The sequence below is a fragment of the Ochotona princeps genome, chromosome 22 (assembly GCF_030435755.1).
Source record: "Ochotona princeps isolate mOchPri1 chromosome 22, mOchPri1.hap1, whole genome shotgun sequence".
In the NCBI taxonomy this organism is placed as follows: domain Eukaryota; kingdom Metazoa; phylum Chordata; class Mammalia; order Lagomorpha; family Ochotonidae; genus Ochotona; species Ochotona princeps.
In genome coordinates this window covers 25,676,143-25,698,313 of record NC_080853.1, presented here as the reverse complement: position 1 = coordinate 25,698,313, position 22,171 = coordinate 25,676,143, and the positions used below count along the sequence as shown (strand labels likewise).

General features: G+C 48.3%; 1 protein-coding gene across 9 annotated transcripts in view; it reads right to left on the bottom strand.

Annotated features, from left to right (window-relative positions):
* Positions 1–21,993, bottom strand: part of RRBP1 (ribosome binding protein 1) — a 55,209-nt gene extending 33,216 nt beyond the window's left edge. For all 9 annotated transcript variants that reach the window (XM_058679838.1, XM_058679830.1, XM_058679831.1 and 6 more), the window contains exon 1: positions 21,858–21,993. The gene's annotated coding sequence lies outside the window, so the exon portion shown is untranslated. The remainder of the gene's footprint in view (positions 1–21,857) is intronic.
* Positions 21,994–22,171: the final 178 nt, after the last annotated feature.

The window sequence follows — 22,171 nt, the reverse complement described above, 5'->3', positions numbered from 1 at the left end:
GAAGAAGGAAAGTGGCTCTCCAGGCACTGGAGAGGTAGGTTGCCATGGTTGGCAGCATACACTTTGAGATTTCCCACTCCTTTCTTTCTGAATGGTTACAATATTCAGATCTTACTACAAACAAAATACTGTTTGTTTTTAAACATAAAAGGTGTCAAGTGTTGCATTTTAAGAGCCAACCTGGAAATCAGAACTGTAAAGATTAAGGGAGAAGCTCCAGTGAGGGCATTCAGAAAAGGGTCACAGCCAGGAGAAGGAAGTGCCAGACACCCGTCCAGGAACCCCGAACTTGACCTCAGAGTGAAAAGGGGCACTGTGTAACTGGGCATCTGCTCTAAGAAAGATATCACTTGCAACCAGCACAATGGCTCAAATGGCCATCCTCTGCCTACAAAGTGCCAGCATCCTGTATGGGGCCAGTTCATATCCCAGCTACTCTGCTTCGCATCCAGCTCCCTGCTTATGGCCTGGGAAAGCAGTAGATGATGGCCCAAGTCCTTGGGACCCTGTACCCAGATGGGAGACCCAGAAGAAGCTCCTGGCTGCTGGCTTTGGATCAGCTCAGCTCTGGCCGTTCCAATCATTTGGGAAATAAACCAAGAAATGGATGATCTTTCTGTTTCTCTCTCTCTTTTCTCTGTAAATCTGCCTTTCCAATAAAAATCAATAAATCTGAAGAAAAAAGTCACTCTCATGTGACATGCACATCTCATGTCATGCACATTCACTGCCTCTTTCTAGAAAGTAAGACCTTTGTGGCAAGAAGACAAACTTCCCAGCCCATGTTATGCAAACCCATCCCTCCACCAGCTGTAGCTGTGTCCCTCCCTTCGCCCACAGACAGTACCCTCAGGTGGGCAGGCCAAGGCCCAGCCATCCATGTCAGCTAACATTGTTGCAAACAAAGCCTGACATCCTGGATGCCAGGCAAGGTAGCACATACATCTCCACGTGGATTCTGACCTCTGGCCCTCAGGGGCAATGGCATGACTCACTGGCACAGCCTAAGCCCAAGCCTAGATGCTGGAGAGGGAACTGACCTGCTTGGCCCTGGATAAAGCCAGCAGTGGGGAGGGCAGGCAACAAGTCAGATGCTCCATGTCACACAGCCATCCCCAAGAAGCTCATCAGCAAGGGAGTGTTCAGGTACAAAAACTTCATTATCTTCCCTCCACGCATTCTATTCATTTGACCCCAAAACCCTCTCAAATAGCAGCCCTTTCTCCAAGAGGGGGCTGGGAGCCAGAGGTGGGAGTGAGGAGGGCCTGGGTCACCCTGGCTGAGGCTCTGGAACCCCAGGGCTTCCCAACAACCATGTCCTAGAGGGGGGAATCCCTGGGCAGCTGGAACAGACACTGCTCAGGCACCAGACCCTGACCAGCCAGCGGCCATCCACAAAGCAGGGTTTGTTTGCTGCCGAGAACTGTGGAACTCTGTGTAACCTTGTAGTTCCCAACTTGTGAACTCCAATAGGGACGCCAAGGCTAGAAACTCAGCCTTTAATCTTGCTCCACAGAGGCAAACATGAGACACAGAAATACATTCTCTGCAGGGAGCACAGAATTGAGCAAGGCAAACCTGGGAGAGTTTTCCTTCACAGTGCAGACAAATGTATGTTTTATAGTGGCACCTACGTGGCTTCCCAGCTTCTGCAGACTGAGCTGCTTTAAAAAGACATAACATACTCAACACTAATTCCTGAGTTAGAATCTGTTAAAAAGGAATCCTTCACAGCAAAATGAAAGTATGAAGTACTGACACAGAGACATTCAGGGCCCAGGCAGCATGACCACAGCTAGCAGAGAAGTCAATGCAAAAACCACCCCACTGGGAGCTCCCGGAGTTGCAGAAGTGATCAAGCAGAGATGCCCCCAAACACACTCTCTGCTATTAAAAGTCACCAAGATCACCACGATCACAGGCATTAAGGCTTTCAGCCACACTCCTGTCCAGGGGAGCAATCAAACCAGGCCCTGTACAGCCTAACCACAAAGACCCTCACTTTCATCAATTCCAGAACTTCTGTGGCGCAGGCACTTTGAGTCACTATTCTGAGTACACACACCAAGTCCGAAGCAAACAGACAAGCAACCCAGACAGCAGGAGGAGGGAGGCCATGCAGAGGCTGGGGCATCTCCAGGCTCAACAGACCGAACTCACAGCCCACCTCCAGGACCCCCTGAGACTTTTCTTCTTAGACTTCGGGAACAACAGGAGTAGAAGCTCCAAACACCTTAGACGTGGAGCACACCCGGTAAGTCATGTGGCCCAACCAAGCCAGTCACGTCTAACGGATGAGTAGGGATCCAAGCAGGCCCAGGGATCCAAGACCCCCAGGAGCCTGGTCTCATCATTACCCAACAGTTCCAATGCAGATCACACATGGACGCCCAGTGAAGCAAAGGGCAGGGGTGATCAATGAGAACAGGTTCCAGGCCCTTCTCCTGGGCAAAAGGTAACTTAGCAGGGTGCGACAGAGCTAGAACGCAATGAGACCAGAGTAACAGACACAGCTGCACCCCCTCTATTTTCAATTACACAGCATCCCTAATCTGAAAACCCAAAATGCTCCCAAACCTGAACCTATGACCATCAACATAATGCCAAGTGGAAAATCCCATCCCTGATCTCACATGATGATAGGCTGAAACACAGGCACACTAAAAATGATGCATACAATTGCCTTCTGGCTATGTGTACAAGGGGTATGGGAAACATAAATAAACTTGCTTCTTATGCCTGGGCCTCCTCCCTCAGCTGTCTAATATATCTATGTAATGACAAAGAAATCCTGCTTGGGAAGTCCTCCTGATCCTAAGCATTTCGGGTACGGGAACCCAACCTGTTTTCATGACACAGCTCAAACACCAAAGAGTTAAAATGAAAAATATGAACATCTATTTGCCAACACCCAGGTTTATCAAATCATGACGGTTTGGCACAATTGCCTCCAGGTCACGTAGCACTTACATATTACTTTCACTTAGGTCCTTGCAAGCGAAGTGACTTGGCTTATACATGGGTAACTGCAGTAGGGACCCCAGCCTGCCTGGGTGTCATCTGGCATCTTCTCCCAACTAACCTTTGTTCCTGAGATTGCTTCCTATAGGCTGTCGTGGCTTCAGCTCATTGTTCCTTACCCCGACTCACATGATGGCACCAGACCACAAGCACACTTCCCTGTGTGTTTAGGTTCTTCAAGTTGATGCTACTCGCACAAACCTGTAGGGTGACACAGGTTTGGGAAAAGATCTCCCCATGTCCATCCCCTTCCATTCCCCCCAAGTCCCTTCCTGGAGATGACACCTGTGCTGGGAATCAACTTCCTTCTGAGAGCTTTGGTCTTCTGAGAGCTTTGGTAACGCTTTTTGCAGTTAGGTCTTTCCAAGCCCTGCTTTACAAGGGATTCACTCTGGCAGCTGACAGGAAACAGTGATATGACTTTCCCCCATGGGCTCAATGACCCAACACACCGCTTCCTGTCCGGGCTCCTCCATCCCCTTGCATGCACACGGCCATCTCTCAGCCACTGAATTCTACACTATGTTCTCTCTGTCCACCTCCACTCCTGGCATCAACACTACGTTCTCAGTCTGTGTATGCCCTCTGAAATGTCTGCTCAGGTTCTCATTCACGCCTCTGAATTTCTGAATGAACGTGAGGAGAACTGACAACGGTACCTAGGAGTGCTGCCGGTCAATGAACACCACATGCTCTGACTCTACCCAAATTATATGTTTTCTTTCACACTTTCAGAAAGTTTCTTTTTTTAATGGCTTTCTTTATGAAAGTCATAGATTATGCTAAATATGCTAGAAAAAAGCTATCTTTTGCAAACTACTTTCCCTATTCCCCAGCAACAGATAGATAACCAGCAAACTTATTATCTGTTGGGTATGTGTCACTGACACAACAACAAAAAGAACAACTACCTGCGGGGGGGGGGGGGGGAGAACAGTTACTGTTTTATTGTTTCTTTCTAAACTATATTGTCTTCTCTTTCTCCTGCCTTAACAGAGCTGAAGGCAGCTTCCCTCTGCATGCCTGTGGTCACTATCAGTGTACCACTTCCCAGCTGGACTTACCGTAGGGGAATCTTACACTCTTCGGGACCTTTAGTTCAATTAGGTGTTTAACCTTGGCCAATATGAGCTCCTTATCACATGATCCTTTCCTGCTTTCACCTGGAATGTGCTGAATTACCAAAGAGCGGTTCCCTCTAACTGGTAGGGAAACATCCCAGCACTCAGAGCATGCCTGAAACCGCAGAGAAAAACTCCGCACTGGAGAAACTAGGTTTTTCCTCTATGTACAAAGGGACTTCAAGAAGTTAATGGCAAAAACACAATTAATTGTGGGCATCTAAAAAAAAAAATCAACGGATAGCTCTCTCGCTCTCTGAGCCTCTTAAAAAAAAAGGCTTATTTTGACAGGGAAGGTTGAACTCCATGAATAGTTTTTCACAATATGTACTTTCCATGAGCTTTTAAAAGATATCTTGTATACACCTATGAACATTTTAAATTTACAATTCTGCACAGAAAGACACTGGCAAAAATAACTTACAGTAAGTAAAACACAACAAACTGCCAGTATATCGTTGTTGCACTTCAGGGCCACTATTAAGCAAAACAAGGGTAACATGGCAGTCATGCTACAGGCACACCAAGACAACTGATGAGGGTCTGACAGGCAGGTAGCATGTAAAGCATGGACACACAGGACAAAGGCAGGAGTCCGTGCTGAGCAGCAAAGCGTGGGACAGTACACTGAGTGTCATCAGGACACTCAGAAGAGTAGTGTTAACACTTAGGATTTGGTGAGCCTGGAATCTCCCATGCTTGACCAAAAGGAAACTGAAACCAGGGAAAGCAAGACCATGGCTAAGGGGAGACAATGCTATATATGCTCTATGGCTTTTGTAGTAAAATCATTACTCGAGGGAAGCCCTTTTCTTTCATAATACATGCTGTGCACCTTTATACGGGGCATCTCTCTGTGTTCTGGGTGAGAAACACAGGAGTATTTTTAGGTCATCAACAAGCTACAGCTTATCCTTCTCCCCGTTTTGTGGGAGCTTGTATAAAAATGGGGCTGTTTGTTGCAGGTTTGAAAGAACCCTACTCTACAGATCTCTCCCTGGCATGGGGAGGCTGGGAAGAGCACTGACACATTCTAATTGCTGATTCAATTTCAATGATTCTAGAAACAGCTTTCAGGTTTAGGATCCACTCTGTAGTATTACTTTTCATTGTTCCTGGGTCTATCTTCCACTGGTTTATTCTGTTCTTTCGCACCACTCGGCGGGTATCAATTTTCAAAGTTTCTTCTCTTCCTGAACCACACATTTACACATTCAAGTGTCCCTGTGGATGTGGCTATGGCCTCCTACACCCTCCGACGCAGGTCCTCACTGTTACCCCATGTTATTTTCTGATTTCCACATTCTCTCTCCTTTGACTTGTATGTAGCATGTTTAACTTTCCTACTACATGGTGGGATTCTGAACTTTCATTGATAAATCCTGGTTTAACTACACTGCCACCAAGGAATACATTCTATGTGATACAGTTAAAGTTGTTAGATTTTTGTGGTTGTCTGTATTTATTTGAGAGGCAAAGCAAAATGTCTCCCTAAATGTCTGCAACAGATAGGGTTGAGCCAACACAAATCTAGGGTCCCAAACTCTGTCTGGGTCTCCCCAGATAGGTGGGTGGTACTCAAGCTTTTGCCCCATCGTCTGCGGCCTCTGGGTGCACATCAGCAGGGAGCTGGATTAGCCGCAGAGGTGGGCCTTGATCCCACGATGCGGGATATGGGCACTCCAAGTGGTGGCTTATCCCATAGCACAATATCCCTTTCAGCTTTCAGAAAAAATTAATTTACATGTGTTCCTGGACTTGAGAGTCACATACACACGCTTATTATCACATGCAAATAAACTCAAGAAACAGTAACTCAGTATGTAGAATGCACTGGTACTTTCTAGGCCATCAAAAAAATTAAGGTTTCCAACAACCAAAAAACTGTCCCACAACAGTTGAGGCTTACAGTTGAAAACCACTCATTTGAATTATAGCATATTTGGTGAACTTTGCTAGACTACGGACAATTTTTATAACCAGATGTATACCCTACTAGAGTATCAGCCTCTATGTGTCTTGAAGTGTAGTCACCTGAAGAACTTTTTTTTTTGCTTGCTTGCTTACTCTTGCCAAATTCTGGGAGCTCTTAACTATCCTGCTATGATCACAGACTTGCCAATTTCTTTTCAAAACCTGTCAATGTGCAATTTACTTGGTGGCCATCTCATTAGATTAGTATCAGAACCGTTACATTATCCTGGTAAAGCGCCTGTTATTTTTGCTCCCTATTCTATAGCAATCCTTGTTGTATAATAATGATTTTCGCGGGCCCGGCGGCAATGGCCTAGCGGCTAAAGTCCTCGCCTTGAACACGCCGGGATCCCATACAGGCGCTGGTTCTAATCCCGGCAGCTCCACTTCCCATCCAGCTCCCTGCTTGTGGCCTGGGAAAGCAGTTGAGGACGGCCCAATGCATTGGGACCCTGCACCCGCGTGGGAGACCTGGAAGAGGTTCCTGGTTCCCGGCTTCGGATCGGCGCGCATCGGCTCGTTGCGGCTCACTTGGGGAGTGAATCATCGGACGGAAGATCTTCCTCTCTGTCTCTCCTCCTCTGTGTATATTTGGCTGTAATAAAATGAATAAATCTTTAAAAAAAAAATAATGATTTTCTCCTCATGAAACTCTAGTTTGCATTATTTATTTTGAAAGTTTTACTAATGTTTGAAGTGTTCACATTGGCCTGTTTTTTTTCCTATTCTTTTACTTCCAATCCCTGTGTTGCTATGTTTTAATTGAAGCTCTTAAAAATAGCATATAACTGGATTTTATTTTAAGATCAGTGTGGTAATTTGTCTTTCTAACTGGTAGATTTAGTCAACCACCACCGACTGCAAGCTCCCTATCTAATGGAGTCACTTGTACTTTTATTTTCTGTTTCTCTACATGCTTTTTCTCTCATTCACCTCCTTCATCTGCACTCTTCATTGTACCATCTAAGCATTATCTCTTTTTCCTCTGGAAAAAGAATGGAAGTTAAACATTTCAATTTTTTTTCAGCGAGTACTCATTCAAAAAAATAGCTTCCACCCTAATGTTTTCCCAGCATACATCCCTGAAGCCACCAGCCACCTTCTGAACAGAACCCAGGTCTCCAGTGTGATGTTCTTCCTTTGTCTCTGTGCCCCCCACCTCCTCCCCACCTCCCCTCCTCTCACTCACATCTGGAGGAGCCACTGCTGTTTCACGCCAGATGGCTGACGCTGACTGTACAAATCCCCCAGTACTTGCCATTTGCTCTTCACTGCTTCTTACCATCCCTCCTCTTTCAGGGTCTTGTCCAAGCATACACACTCACTACTGGTTAGTTCTTTCAGCAAGCTTTTCTACTTGAAAACATGCTCTGTCCTTACAGGTCTGAAAATTTATTTCACCTTCATCCTTCACTGGTAGATTAAATGAGCACACAATTTCAAGTCAACAGCTGTCTCACACTGCCTTGAAGGCACTGTCTTCTGCCTTTCGTTTTTTAAACAGCAGGATTACCACTGAGACCCATACTGTGTATTTACTACTCCTTTATTGAATTCCCTTATCTCTCTCTACTTTGAAGATCCATCTCTAGATTTCTAAGAATCAACCAAGTATTCTTAATGGTGTAAATATGCTATTCAGTTTCACTGTGCTTTCCCAGTTTGAGGAGCCATAGTTTTTCATCAATTCTGGAAAATTCTTGTCCACTTAGTCTTCTGGAAATAGCTATTCTCTTACCCCTATGTGGCTGAAGCCCACAGTGAGGCCTCAGTCTTCCTGCACCACAATTAAGCAAACTCCTCAATAATGTGCTCCATTCACCAATTCTCCTTTCAGCTATATCTAACCACTTGAGTTCTGCTTTGTTTGGTTTAGGGCTGACTTTTTGCATAATGTGACGATTTTCCCTTTCCACCCTAAGTAGTGCTTTCTATATTGTGTCTGTTATACGCCAAAAAGGGAGGAAGCTTCAGCAGCAGCAATCCTTTGTGGGGATATGTGGGTCTGCCAGTCCCCCAGGCCTTCAGTGGTTAACATTCTGAGGAATGGGCACCTTGGTTGAAACCCTCACAAGACAGGTAGGCCTCTCAATGTCATCTGCCCTTATTTCCAGGCCAGTCTCTTTTCCAGAAGGTGCCTCCTTTCTGGGCTTGGGCTTTGCATGGGACATTAGCCATCTGCCACAAACTTCTGTTCCCCTGGATGTAAAAGCCAGTCTCGAGATGACCTTGGTGGACAAAACCCCACCTACACCTCACACCAGGTCAGCAGAGATGAGCTGTAAGTCACTCCCCTTGCTTGAGTTTTGACTACCTCATAAGCTCAGCTGTGCTTTCTAAAAACTATTAATCTTATCTAACATTTCTAAGAGGGTTTCAGATAATCTGATCTAAAATTTTATTTTTAATCTGACTGGCTTTTTTAATCCAGAGAAAATGAGTCAAGTAAAAGATGGATTATGAAATAATTCATGTTTTAAGAGGATAAAGTAACTAATCTTCTATTTTTAAAAAATAATGCTTATTTTTAAGTTGAAGCACTAAAAATAGAAATGTATTCTATTATAAGCCTTTGCTTATTCACCAACCATTTCAGATCCAATTTCTATGCCTGAGGGGAAAAACCAAAGAATTGACATGTTTTTTGTTTCTCTAAAATAATGGTCTTTGGAAAAGCAGACACATAGGTAACCTGAGAGCTTACTATTAAGGTTGCACCTTACTGGAGGCGACAACATGCTTAGGATAAAGACTCTTGGCCTCTTAAGATATCCTGAGCCTGAGACATGCTGGCACACACAGTTCTCACTGTACCGGATACCCATGGCCACAAGGCAAGTGTCAGTCTGACTGGTGACCACACCTCAGCAACGCCTAGATGTCCTATCAGAACAGCGCCTGCTCATTTATATTAAAAGGATCAGATCTGAAAAGACGCAGGTTATTCACATGGAGGAAAGCAATGCCGACCACGGCATCTTATATATTTTTGCTAAGAGTCATTTCGGTTCTTCATACTTTTTACACTCACACATGCTCAGGGTGTCTTTAAGTTTCATTTTCTGTTTGTTGCTGGTATGCAGAAATGGAATTGATTCCATTTTCATAACAAAAATATTGATTTTGCTTTTCTGCAGCAACCCTGCCTAATGTTAGTAATACATCTACAGCTTTAAAAAATGTTTCATACAAACACATGCCTCATTGTTTCTTTTCTTTTCCAATCTTTCAGTCTCCTACGTCATTTCTGGAAGCCTGCACAGGACAGGGCCTCCAGCAGCACCGTGCAGGAATGACAGCAGGCATCCTGTTTCTTCCTTTCCTCACAGCAAAGGGCAAGTTTCAGGCAGCTCATTGTTTAGTGCAATGTTTGCTGACCACATCCCTTATCAAGCTAGAGAAGTTGGCTTTTGTTCTTTGCCTGACCAGATGCTGTATTTTATCAAATACTTTCTCTATTTCTATGAAGGCAATCATACTAGCCTACCCCTATAGTTCATTAGCGTGGAATATGACTATAAATTTATTTTTAAAAGGTATGCCAAGTCTACATTTCTAAGAGAAATACAATTTAGCCTCTAAATGAGCTGCAAGATTTGGTATGAGATCTGATATTTTTCTTTCCTATTTTTGTCAGGTTTTGAGGTTGGCTGGCATCCCACAATAGACAGGGTGGTATGGGGCTTTGTTTTTTGTTTTGCTTTTTCTTTTTGGTTTTTTTTTTTTGGAAGAGATGAAAACAACTGAAATTGTTTAGATGTATAGCAGAGACCAAAGAAGCCACCTGGGCCTGGTATTTCCTTTGTGAGAAATCTCCTTTGTGAGAATCACAGAACCTACCCCTGCTTGACTCAGTGTACAAGTTACACTTTTCCAGAAATTTATTAATGTCAGGTCTTGATAAATTTTCTCCAGGTTCAGATGTATAAAAGAAGCTATACATCAAATGTATTATTGCCTCCATATCAGTCATTTATACATTTTTAATTCTACAGAACACTACTTAGAAAACTTTAGAGCATCTTCTTCCTAACTTTTTAAAATGTGTAACCATTTGTCATGAAGTCCCATTTTACATTCTTGATACTACCTGTACCTTTGTAAAGATCAATTCTGCTTGAGATTTGCCAACAGTATCCATCCTGGGTTTTTTTTTCCCCTAAGATTTATTTAATTTTATTGGAAAGGCAGATCAATTTACAGAGAAAAGAAGAGACAAAGATCTTCCATCCACCGGCTCACTCCCCAAATGGTCATAACGGCCAGAGCAGAGCTGATCCAAAGCCAAGAGTTTCTTCCAGGTTTCTTATGTAGGTGCAGGGTCCCAAAGTTTTAGGCCAACTGCTTTCCCAGGCCATAGGCAGGGAGTTGGATAGGAACAAAGCAGCTGGTACACAAACCAGCGCCCATATGGCATCCTGGCACTTGCAAGGTGAAGATTTAGCCATCACGTTACGCCCTATCCATGCTTTAAATTACTTTCCAGTTTGCAAAGCAGGATTTATTCAGGAAAAGGGGGGCAAAAGGGTGCCTTTGATAGTGACATGAGAGGGCTCCAAGTATCTACCTTTTTTAAACATGAAGTTTTGGCTTTGGCTATTGTATGTTTGCTTCCTGTTTCAGAATTTCTTTCTCACCGCTGCTTCCTTCAACTGAGATTTGTTTTTGCCTTCTGTAGTATCTGGGTAGATACTTACCTCGAGTTTTCCTTAAAATCTATTTGAGAGGCAGAGTTACAGAGAGGTTAAGGAGAACGAGTGAGTGAGATCTTCCATCCATCCTCTGTCGACTCCCCAAGTGACCGTAGGCAGGTGCTGAACTGCAGCTACGGACCCAGAACTCTACCCAGGTTTCATATGTGGGCACTAGGGCCCAAACTTTTGGCTCATTTCTATTGGTTTCCAGGTATTAGCAGGGAACTAGACTGGAAGTAGAGCAACGAGAACTTGAACTAGTGTTCAGATGGAATGCTGGTATTGCAGGAAGTGGCTTAACTCACTATGCAACACAATAATTTTCTTCTTAAATGTATTTAAGGCATATTTTAGCTACACTCTACAAGTTTTGACAGTTTCATTATCACTGGTTTTGAAACATTTTGTATTTCCATTACTTTGACCTATAAACATGAGAAGCATTTTAAAATTCACAAATACATGCAGATTTCTTATTTGATTATAGATTTGGCCATTTATTTTGTCAATTTAAGTACTGAGATTATATTAAGATACATCAAAATCATTAAATCTTTCAAATGAATCAACTTTTTAGCATGATGAAGTGACCTTCTATAGTATGCTTTTTTTGCCTTAAATTGTATGTATGTAACATTAATATAACATCAGTTTTCTCAAAAAAATTTTCATGGTATATCTTCATTTTAAGTTTTTCACCCTTTCTGCTGCTTACAAACAGCTGGATTTTTAAAATCTAGTAGAATATATTTATGTGTTGAGTATCTATCATACATTTAATAAGAATGCTGACATATTTAGTTTCAGATTTGTAATTTTGGTTGTGCTAGTTCACACTTGTTTTAAGCACGTTTCGGGGGGGGGGTCTCCTTTCTTATCTCTTTTGGATTGTTTAGAATATTCCATCTTTCTGCTCTTTATCAGAAGTAATTTAATGTTCCTCCCCTCCACTGTCATTGAACAATAATTAACCCATAGCCTTCCCTCCAATGCATCCCACCACCTCTTCTCACTTACATGCTTCTGCTTTTATGTACCTAAGCCCATCCTTCTTCCCGGTTCCCAACACTGTCATTCTTTTACATCTAATTAGCACTGCACTGTCTGAATAATGACCATCTTCCTTACTCTCCACTCCTTGTCACAGTTCACTTTTTCTGTCGGTATCACCATCCTTCTCAGGTCTGTAAGGAATTCTTACTTTTTGTCTTCAAGTGACCCCTTCTATGCTGTATCAGATGCTGCATCACTGAGTTATCTGCAGGTCCAGGGGCTTATTCTCACTCTTCGTGGGGTAGCGGCGGGAACAGGTCTTACGCATTCTCTGAGCTTCCCAATTATCATTTCTCCAAAAACCAGCTGTGCCCTCATCCTCCTCTGGAACCCCAATCAGACATGCCTCTCAACCTATTCTCTTGGATTCTTAATTGGTTATCAACATAAATTTGATTCTCAGACATGAATTCTGTATGTTTTCTTCTGCTCTTCTGGTTCATTTATTCTCTTCACTTCTGTCTCGCCTGCCAGCAAATCCATCCAGTGGCTTTTTAAAGTTAATTGAACATCCTGTCTACAGAGTTGTACCTGCCACCTTTTTCAAGTCTGTGAGCTCATTTTAGCTTCCAGCTCCTTGCAGATGATTTCAGTATTGTCTATTCCTTTATGGCATTGGTTACAGTCTCTGTTAACTCAGTCATCCGTGTTTTACAGGTCTGCCCCTGCCAGCCCTCATTCATTGTGCTATGCATCCCTTATAAAGGACCATTCCGCCCCCCTTTTTAAGATTTCTTTATTTTTGTTGGAGAGTCAGATATACAGAGAGGAGGAGAGAGAGAGGAAGATCCTCCGTCCGCTGGTACACTCCCCAAGCAGCCACAATTGCCAGAACTGCGCCAATCTGAAGCCAGGACCCAGTTTTGTCTGGGTCTCCCATGCAGGTACAGGGTCCCAAGGCTTTGGGCCATCCTTGACTGCTTTTCCTGGCCACAAGCAGGGATGGGAAGCAGGGCTGCCGGGATCAAACCCAGCACCCATATGGGATCCCAGCACATTCAAGGCAAGAACTTAAGCCACTATGATACCCAGAGGGCCACCTTTTCCTTTAATAATTACACCTGGGGATTCTGTGAGTCTTCAAAGGCCTGCTTGGTGCAAGAAGGGCCACGAACAGGCTGCCAGGTGGCCTTGGCTGACTGATCTGCATAAGGGTCACCAGGTGACGCCCATGTCTCAAGACACCTCTTCCCAGCCATCCTGGGAAGAAAGCACTTGTTTCTGACTCAACCTGCTCCTGGAAGTGCAGCTCTTGTGGCTCCCTGCTCCAATAGTGTCAGGCTATCTCTATTCCTGCTGCCACTTCTGATCACTGTGCCCTGGGTGGGGAGATACTATCAGAGGTTAGGGTTCTCCTACTTGGCTAGAGGCCCTCAGGTCCTGTTTATTCTTCTGGGCATTTTCTGCACCATCTGCCACAGTGTCTCCTGGGCCATTAGATGTTTCTCAGAAGGTGTTTTTATCTCTTTCCTCCAGTCAGAAGTCCTATACCATCACCAGTGCCTCTCCATCCTTAACCTACTTGATACTTGTCATCATTGCTATTCACAGTCAAACCAAGGCTCACACACCAAGTCTTAGAAAAAACAGAGTGCCCTGAAGCTGTGCAACTGGAGGGTCAGCCACACTGTACAACTCTGATACAGACAGGCCTCAGTTACAGGTTGGGCAGAGCAGGGGTGGAATGAGGTGAGGGGTAGTTCTATCAGAAGAACCGCAACATCATTAGGCCCCAGAGGGCCATGGGCAATACTCCAATTAAAAATGTCACAGTCCCGGCGGCAATGGCCTAGCGGCTAAAGTCCTCGCCTTGAAAGCCCTGGGATCCCATATGGGCGCCGGTTCTAATCCCGGCAGCTCCACTTCCCATCCAGCTCCCTGCTTGTGGCCTGGGAAAGCAGTTGAGGACGGCCCAATGCATTGGGACTCTGCACCCGCGTGGGAGATCCAGAAGAGGTTCCAGGTTCCCGGCTTCGGATCAGCGCGCACCGGCCCGTTGCGGCTCACTTGGGGAGTGAATCATCGGACGGAAGATCTTCCTCTCTGTCTCTCCTCTGTGTATATCTGGCTGTAATAAAATGAATAAATCTTAAAAAAAAAAAATGTCACAGCCAGGGAAGAGGTCTGGGATTCCAATACCTGGCTCCTCATATTGAAGAAATCCACTTGGTAGTGTCTGATGAGAAACTCAAACTCAAGATTAGAGTACTGCTGAATTCCCCTCATTCAACATCTTCCCACTCACATTTACATTTAAGAACTAGCTCATTGTGGAGCCCATGTCCTCAAGTGTTACTGCTTTGCATCTGATCCAGCTCTCTACTAGTACACCTGGAAAAGCACTACAAGGTGGCCCAAGAGCTTGGCCCCTGCCTCCCACATGGGAAACACGAATGGAGTTCAGGGCTCAACCCAAGCTGCTGCAGGCATTTGGGGAAGTGAACCAGCAAATGGCAAGATGGCTCTCTACTCCTCTCTCTGCCTTTCAGATAAACAGATCTTTTTAAAAAACAGGTAGTTCCTCAGCAATAAACCTGACCTTCTCAAAAGCCCTTCCCAAAGGCCTACCTTTGATGGACAAATTCTGCCAGCCCAACAGTCCTACCCGAGACCAAAGAGACCCCAAGATGACTGACAGACTAAAGCAGTCATCCAAGCTTCAGTGTAATTCCTTTTAGAATTAGCCATTTGATAATACACATCAAACTCCCATAGACTGAGGGTGGGAAGAGAATCATCACTTTGGGGGTGGGGGAAGTCTAGCACTGTGACCTAAAGCTGAGCACACGCCTCCCAGAGCCCCACTATCCCACAGTAGATACACAGACTTGACAGGCATATGTAACCAACAGTCCCCCCATAAGTCAGGCAAGACCATCTAGGCCAGGATGAGCCAGTATGGCCCCATACTGGAAGCTTTCCAGGTCTCCCTGTGGCGTGACATACACACCCTGGAACAGGGATGACAAGCAGGAAGGAATGCACCCACGACCAACAGCACGGATGAATCCCAGCAATGGCACGTGGCTGTGACTCCGCTCAGAGCCAGTCTGAGCCAGGCACAGGAGCCTGTGGCATGAGGAGGAGAGCGGGCACCCTCAGGACAGGCAGCAATGGAAGGGGATAAGAGGAACTAGGGGAAGAGCGAGATCATCTACTTCTGGATTTGCTGGTTAGGCAAGAGTGTTCTGTCTGGGGGATGTGAAGCTGCAGATGCTACATAGTGCATTCTTCTGTATATTCACATCTTCTACTCCAGTACAGAGAATGTTTAAAAAGGTGTGTCATCTTTTCCAGGAAAATGCTTCCTCCCCACCCACCATGGATCTTGAAGGAGGAACATCCTCAAGGCCCTGTCACAGGGCATCTTCCTACTTGCTGCCCCTCCCAGCTCACTTGCTCGCTCGCTCTCTCTCTCTCTCTCTCTCTCTCTCTCACACACACACACACACACACACACAACACACACCTACTCCCTCCAAAGAGGGAGTGTTGGGATCAGGGCCAAGGTAAGCATAGCTCCCAGAGTGACATGCAGCGCAGGGATATGTTGGTGCCCACAGTCCTTACTGCTGACCTGTAGCCAGGCCTACTGCACTGCCCACCTCAGCCTTAGGGCTGTACAGAGAATGGTTCAGGATCTCCTACAGTGGCTAGGCTCTGGGGCCATGGCTCAAGTGGACCTGCTGAAAGGCCCTTGACATGTTACTCCCAAAAGTTTACACTACGAAGATCAATGATGCAGTGATTCTTTTACTACTACTTCTCTCAATCACTATGGTCATGATTAAATTCTGAAAATTAAAACCTCTCCAATTACTATAAACAGCAAGAACCGACAAGATTATTAAAAAAAATTCCACAGAAATAAAGATACATGAAATTCCTGTTCAGACTCAGTCTTAATTTAAAACTGGCTGATGTGCTTGATGGGCACACTCCAATTCCTTGATGAAAAGTTCCACAAAGACCGCACCACCTGGGTGAGCAAGGGGCCTTCACCACTGCTCCTAAAGGGAGTATCTCTGACACTCTTGCCACCAAGGGTCAGGACCCCTGATTCTACTCTGCTCTCCTTTGTCTAAATCAGAAGTAGAGGAAGAGGGAGAAAGATGGAGTCAGCCCATCCTGCCTCAGCCCTCTGCCACACAAAAGGCCACGACAGGATGAGAGAGAGGTCTCATGGCAACTCCTCGAACCCTTGCCAATGCCAACACCTCCCCCTGGGGAACACTGGCACTCACGGCAGCAGCTAGACCTCCTCAGACCAACCCAGCACACTGCTCTAACCCAAAGGGCCATTCTGTGCCAGAGCCCTGATGCCACTCTACAAGCCCACTCAGGCCAACAGTCCGACCACACACACACACACACACATACCCTCTTAGTGGGAGCACCTGGGAAATAACAGGAAGCCCTGAGACCAATGTCACGGGCCTGGGGCTGCTTGGGGGGCCCTACAGCATACCCCAGCTTTCTCCTGAAGGCTCACTTAAGCCCCTGCCTCTCCTGGCACCACACATTGCCCTCTACCATGTTTCTGTCAATTTCCCAACTGGAGCCAGACTGGAAAAAAGCCAAAAATCACTTGCATTTGGCTCTGGAATATGTTTTTGTGTTTATACTTGAAGCTCTAGGAATCCAGACTACTTCAGGCTAAATAACGCCCTCATAGAACACTAGAAACCAGCTCTCTACCAGGTCAGTAAGAACTGTGTACCACGCTCCAGCCTCAACACTGGGGAAACTTCTGGAAGCGCAGGAGGGATATTCCCGCATGGGCAGACAACAAGGTCAAACAAGGGATGGGGCAGAGGCTGCTAGGGAGGAACAGCAGGACCAGGAGTCAGGGGGTGGGCGTGTGTGGGGCTTTCGCTTCATTGGAAAGTCAACAGACCTAAAGCTCCAGGATCCAGGCACGTGGCCATCTGTAAAAAAAGGCTCCATGGATAGAAGTTCAAAGAATGAGGAAGATGGTAGGAGTGAAAAGCCAGAGCAAAAAGTAGGGCTGTGGAGGCTATAGCGGACTTTGGCCAAAGGCAGTCTTAAACAGAGGAGTGCCCAGCAGCAGCCTTGGGGACAGGGAGTGAGGGCAGGAGCCAGGAAGACACTTCAGAGGCCAGCGGAGCGAGCACTGAATAGGGAGTCTGAAGCAGGAGGCACATGAGGCAGTGGGAAGGGCTCACCTCCAGCTCCATGTGCAAGGGATCAATTAACTGAGGAGGAACTGAGATGTGCGGGCTGAAAGATGGGGTCCCCTGGTCTCCTTCCATTTTACCTAAGGACACTGAAGCACAGGTGCCACTGCCAAGCTGAGGTCCTGCCATGTCCCTCTGGAATCGGGACCCCCAGCCAAAGCCTCTCTCGGGACCCTGCTGGTGACTAGCCAGGTCACACCAGACGTCTTCCAGCCTCCAACCTCTCCACCCCTGAGGGACTGTCAGCACAGGCACATCATGTCAGTCAGTGCAGGGCACCAGGGGTATTGGCATAGCTCTGCCCAGCGAAGGTAACCGGTTTTTAGTTACCAAGCAAAAAAATCCACCATACAGCACCCTTAATTCTGTCCTCAAGACAGTCTCCAAATCCACATTTTCATTTTAAAATGATATTCATTTTTCTAAAAAGGTGGCTCAAGTATTAATGACATAACGTCTTAGGCAGGCCTAAGCACAGGGAGCAGGGAGCAGGCTTGGAACCAGGCTCCAGACAACAGACGCTGACCTACCCTGCTTATACCTGGCCTGGGGTTAGAGTACAGAATTCAAGGTTTCCTTTCAGGATTGTGTTCCCATCCAACTTCTGAGTCAGCAAATGATATTCCAACCACTAAAAATAACTGGTGTCTTCCGGCACAACCTCAGTGGGTCTTCTGTCTGGCCAGTGGGAGCTTAACTAGCTCCCCAGGGCCTGAGGTTCTTGGGTGAGACTCTAGCAATGTGCCTTTTAACACATGGCACTAAAATATGTCCACCAGCACAACCAGGACCTCCGAAACTCCAAGGTATCCTTTCCAGGGTATAAGAGTATAACAGAGCCCCGGAAATCATTCTGAAAACCCCAGGACCTCAATGTGAGGACCAGGCAGGAACTCTGTGTCTGATGAAGTCACTTACCACCCACACCACGTTCTCTCTGCTTCACAGCAACTGCCCCTGGTCGGACAGACGGATGGCTGGGAAACAGGTCATTTAAAGGTAAAACAGCAAATATGTTTGATTTTTCAACAGTAGATATGTCTGGGAGTCTGGCTGCCTCTTTCAGGAGGTTCATTCAGAATCTGTTAGCCTAAGAAAACAGCCTTCTAGGAAGCCTGAGCTAATTTTCTGTAGGGTTAAGTGGTCTTCCTTGCCCAGCTCTCTCCCATAGATATTAAATATTTACTTTCCTTGCAGGCCATATACTTTCTACCTAACACCTATTTATTTCCACGTTTAGTACACTGGGCCGTCCTGATGCTGCTGGTGTAGTTAAACATCTCTGTGGGAAGCAGCCACTCTAGGCCTCACCCCTGCTCTCCTCTCTGGGTGTGCGGCACACTCCCCATGTTCTCCAGTGGCAACCCTGCACAGGACTGAAGGGTGTGAACTGCCACCAGAGGACTATTTTTTACTTACAGAACCACCAACCTCACACGGTTCAACATCAAAAAGTTCTCCACAAAAAAAAAAAAAAAAAAAAAAAAGTTCTCCACGGTGAAATGGAACAGGGACCCCACTGTGCAGAGCACATCAGCTACCTGCAGCCAGGGCTGTCCACAAGAACTCCCTGTGAGGATGGGCATGGTCTAAACCCACAATGACTGAAGTAAGACTACTGAGTACTTAAAATGGGGCTCATGTGCTTGGGAAACAGAATTGTTGATGCTATTCAAGCGTAACTGTTTCAAAAATTAACTTCAACAGTTTCATGTGGTCCATCTTCAGACAAGAACTAGGGCTCATCCCTGCAATGAAAAGCACCTGCTGGCTATCCAGTTCTGCTTCCTGCCACAGACATTCTCCACTTTGGTCTTCTGGTCTCCATCCTGCGGTAAGCCCCGCCCCAGGGAGATGGGATTACACCACCCCAGCCCACAGAACACTCAGCAGGGTCAGCAGCACCTAGCCAGTGGCTGGGCAGCAGGCACCGGCCTGACACTGCCCTGACCTCCTGGGCCTACACGATTTTCTCCACTGAACGGGTGATCCTCATCACCCTTACCCCACAGCACTGGATGGTTATAAGGCCTAAATGTATATTAAACGCGCAAAACTCTAAGTGGCAAATCTTACAAGCCAGCCTGGCCTCAGTTTTATCCCGTGAGATACCTGGTCAATTACTAAGGTACTGCATACTTCATAGAATCGACATTAACCACTGCAGGCTTAGGGTGTGCTGAAAGACAGCACGGCTTCCGCCTTTACCACTCTGGCTGATTTATTCCAAAACGAGAGTTCAGCAAAGAAAACTCTGCTGCCTGCCTCCAAGGTACCCTGTGTCATTTACTGATTAAGGTTCCAGGGATGATAAAGAACCAAGTATGATGTGGGGGTTTGATTCTGACACCTTTAAAAGGTATCCCTGCAACATAATAAGCCAATATTCCAATTAAATCATTGGCATGCAGCCGTTTACACTGAGTTTGCTGCTATATAATTATTGCAGCCTGTAGAGTTAGGGCTCGTTTCAGCAAAGAGCATAATTGCTCAAATGTGACTTGATTTGGGATGTATTAAAAACTTTCCCATTAACAGAAAATATTCTCATGCCAGGGTACCAACTCCAACCCCTCAGTCTCTGAGCAGGGTCAGACAGTAATCTGCTACAACACAGGGCCTGCGGCTGTACCCACCACAAACTTTCTGCTTCCAGACCCCAGAGCACCCCTTCATAGCTCCCCACCCTGGTGTCCTCCAGAGACCACCCAGTCCATGCAGCCTGTGGGTGAGGTTTGTCCTGCTGCAAGTAACCGAACTCCTGACCTACCAGTCCCCACCTTTCTCCCGCTGCTTCGGCTCAGGGGGAAGTAGCACCTCCAGGGCCTTTGGACCGGAAGCTGCTTCTGGAAGGGAAGCCACTTGGCAGACCACAGTGGGGCTGTCTCCTGCAAGGTTTACGAGCCGGGCACCACCCGGTCAGCAGCACACTGCAGGATCGCAGGGACTTCTCAGAGTGTCAGGTGAATGGCAAGCTGAGAGGCACAGCGAAGAGTCAAAAAAAGCCAGGGAGGGAGGCAGGAATGGAAGGGGAATGCTCCAACCCGAAAGCACTGGATTTAGTTCTGCAAGGATTCCTGAGCTGGGAGGTGAGGCCCTTCCAGCCCTCCCTGCCCCCAGGTGCAGAAAACACCAGCCAGCTGCACACATACCCCACCTCCCAGAAGGTTCGAGCACACTGAGCAAGAAACCGTGATGTGGGAAGCTCCTGAGTTTCATTTCCTTGGTGCTTCCCAGTCTCTTCTGACCTCTGACCTGCAGAGCATTGCCAAACTGTCCTCTTGTTTACACAAGGCCCCTGGCACTTCCCTGAGGCAGCTCCTCGACCCTGTTCTAGGTGGGTGGTACTGGCCCCAGGATACAGATAAGGAAACCCAGGATGCAGGATCCGGGACAGTGGGAGGAATCAGCGCCCACCCCACTCCTAACTCTCTCCCTTCCACAGCCAGGTCCTCACTTGTGGATCACTTGGGGCGCTGGTATCCAACAGCAGATCCCCGTTTGCACATGGGGAAACGGGGACCCTGAGCCAAACAACTTGGCACAGGTCAAGCTCAGCGGTGTTAGGACACGAAGAGGGAACTACAAGCTGTGACTGATAATCCTGGAAGACGTCCCCCTAAAGTACCTTGGGTGCCCTGCTGGTAGCGCTTTGGCTCTAGGCGCCCTCCCCCGCCCGGTGCTCAGCCCGCTTAGAAGCCTGGCAGGTCGGCGCGGCCACCAGGCCGGGTGCCAGTGCGCTTGGCCGGCCGGGCCGGAGGTGCCCGCTTCCGCCCAGGGCCTGGCACCGCCGGCCCATTCATCGTGGCCGCGGACGGGGCGGGGTGAGGCGGCCCGGGCAGGGCCAGGGCTGCCCCTCAAGTCCTCCCCGAGCCGGGCAACGGGCGGCTCCGCCGGAGGAAACGGCGCTCTCGGCCCCGCCGCCAGGGGGAGCAGGGAGCCGCCTCTCGCACTCCGGGAAGTTGCCACCCGCCCCGGACGGTCCCCCCCACCTCCGCCCCGAGGCCCTGCACGGCGTGCCCGCGTCCCCGGTCCGCCCCGTCGGGGCCCACCCGAATCCTAGAAGCGATCTCCAGCTGCGGGCCGCAGGCAGGGGGAGCTCGGCCCGGGGGGTCCCTCTCCCCAATTCAATCCCGCCCTTCACCACCCCCCCGACACACACACCCTCTCCCCAATTCAATCCCGCCCTTCACCACCCCCCCGACACACACACCCTCTCCCCAATTCAATCCCGCCCTTCACCCCCAAGACACTCACGCACACACTCCGGCCGGCCTCCGCCCGCCCCCCACCCGGACTTCAGCCTGCCAACGTCATCCCGCGGCTTCCCGAAACTTAACCCCTTCCTCCGCCAGCTGTGCGCCGCCCCGCCCCGCCGCCAACTTTCTTGGCCCAACTTGGGAGCGCGCGGGGCCGGCCCGACGGTCCGGCCGAGAGGGAGGGGTCGCCACGTCGCACGCCGGGGCCATCGCCAAGGTTCCCCCCCCACCCCATGGCCTCCTCCCCGCCACTCCCCGCCCCACGACGGCCTGAGGCGTGAGATCCGCCCGGCCGGGGCGCGCTCGGCCGCCGCCCCTGCACGAGCCGCGGTCCTCGCACACGCCTTCCTCGGAGTCCGAGCCCGAGGGGCCGGCGGCGGCGGCCGGGGAGGGCAGCGGGCGGCCGAGCGGGCCGGCGTCGCCGGGGGAGGGGCCGCCAAGGAGACGTGTCACTCGCGGCGCGGCCGGCCCCGGCGCCCCGACGGCCGGGCCCGCGCGCCAGCCGCCGCCGCTGCAGGGCCGGGCCAAGTTTCTTACCTGCAGCCGGAGACGCGGGAGGCAGAAGCAGAGCGCAGGAGCCGCCGCCGCCGCGGATTCGTGAGGGAGAGACAGAGAGGGGGAGTGAGAGGAGAGGGAGAGAGAGGGAGAGAACCCGGCCAAGCCTCCGCCGAGAAGCCGCCCCCCAACAGCTGTAGGTGCCGCGACCCCGACGCCGTCCGCCCCGTCCGCCGTCCGCTCCGGCCGCTCGCTGGTTGCGTGCGCGCGTGTGGAGTCGTGGCACTTTCTGCCTCAGAGCTGGCGAACGGCTCCCCCCCCTCCGCCGGGATCGCCGCCTCCTGCCTTCCCCACCA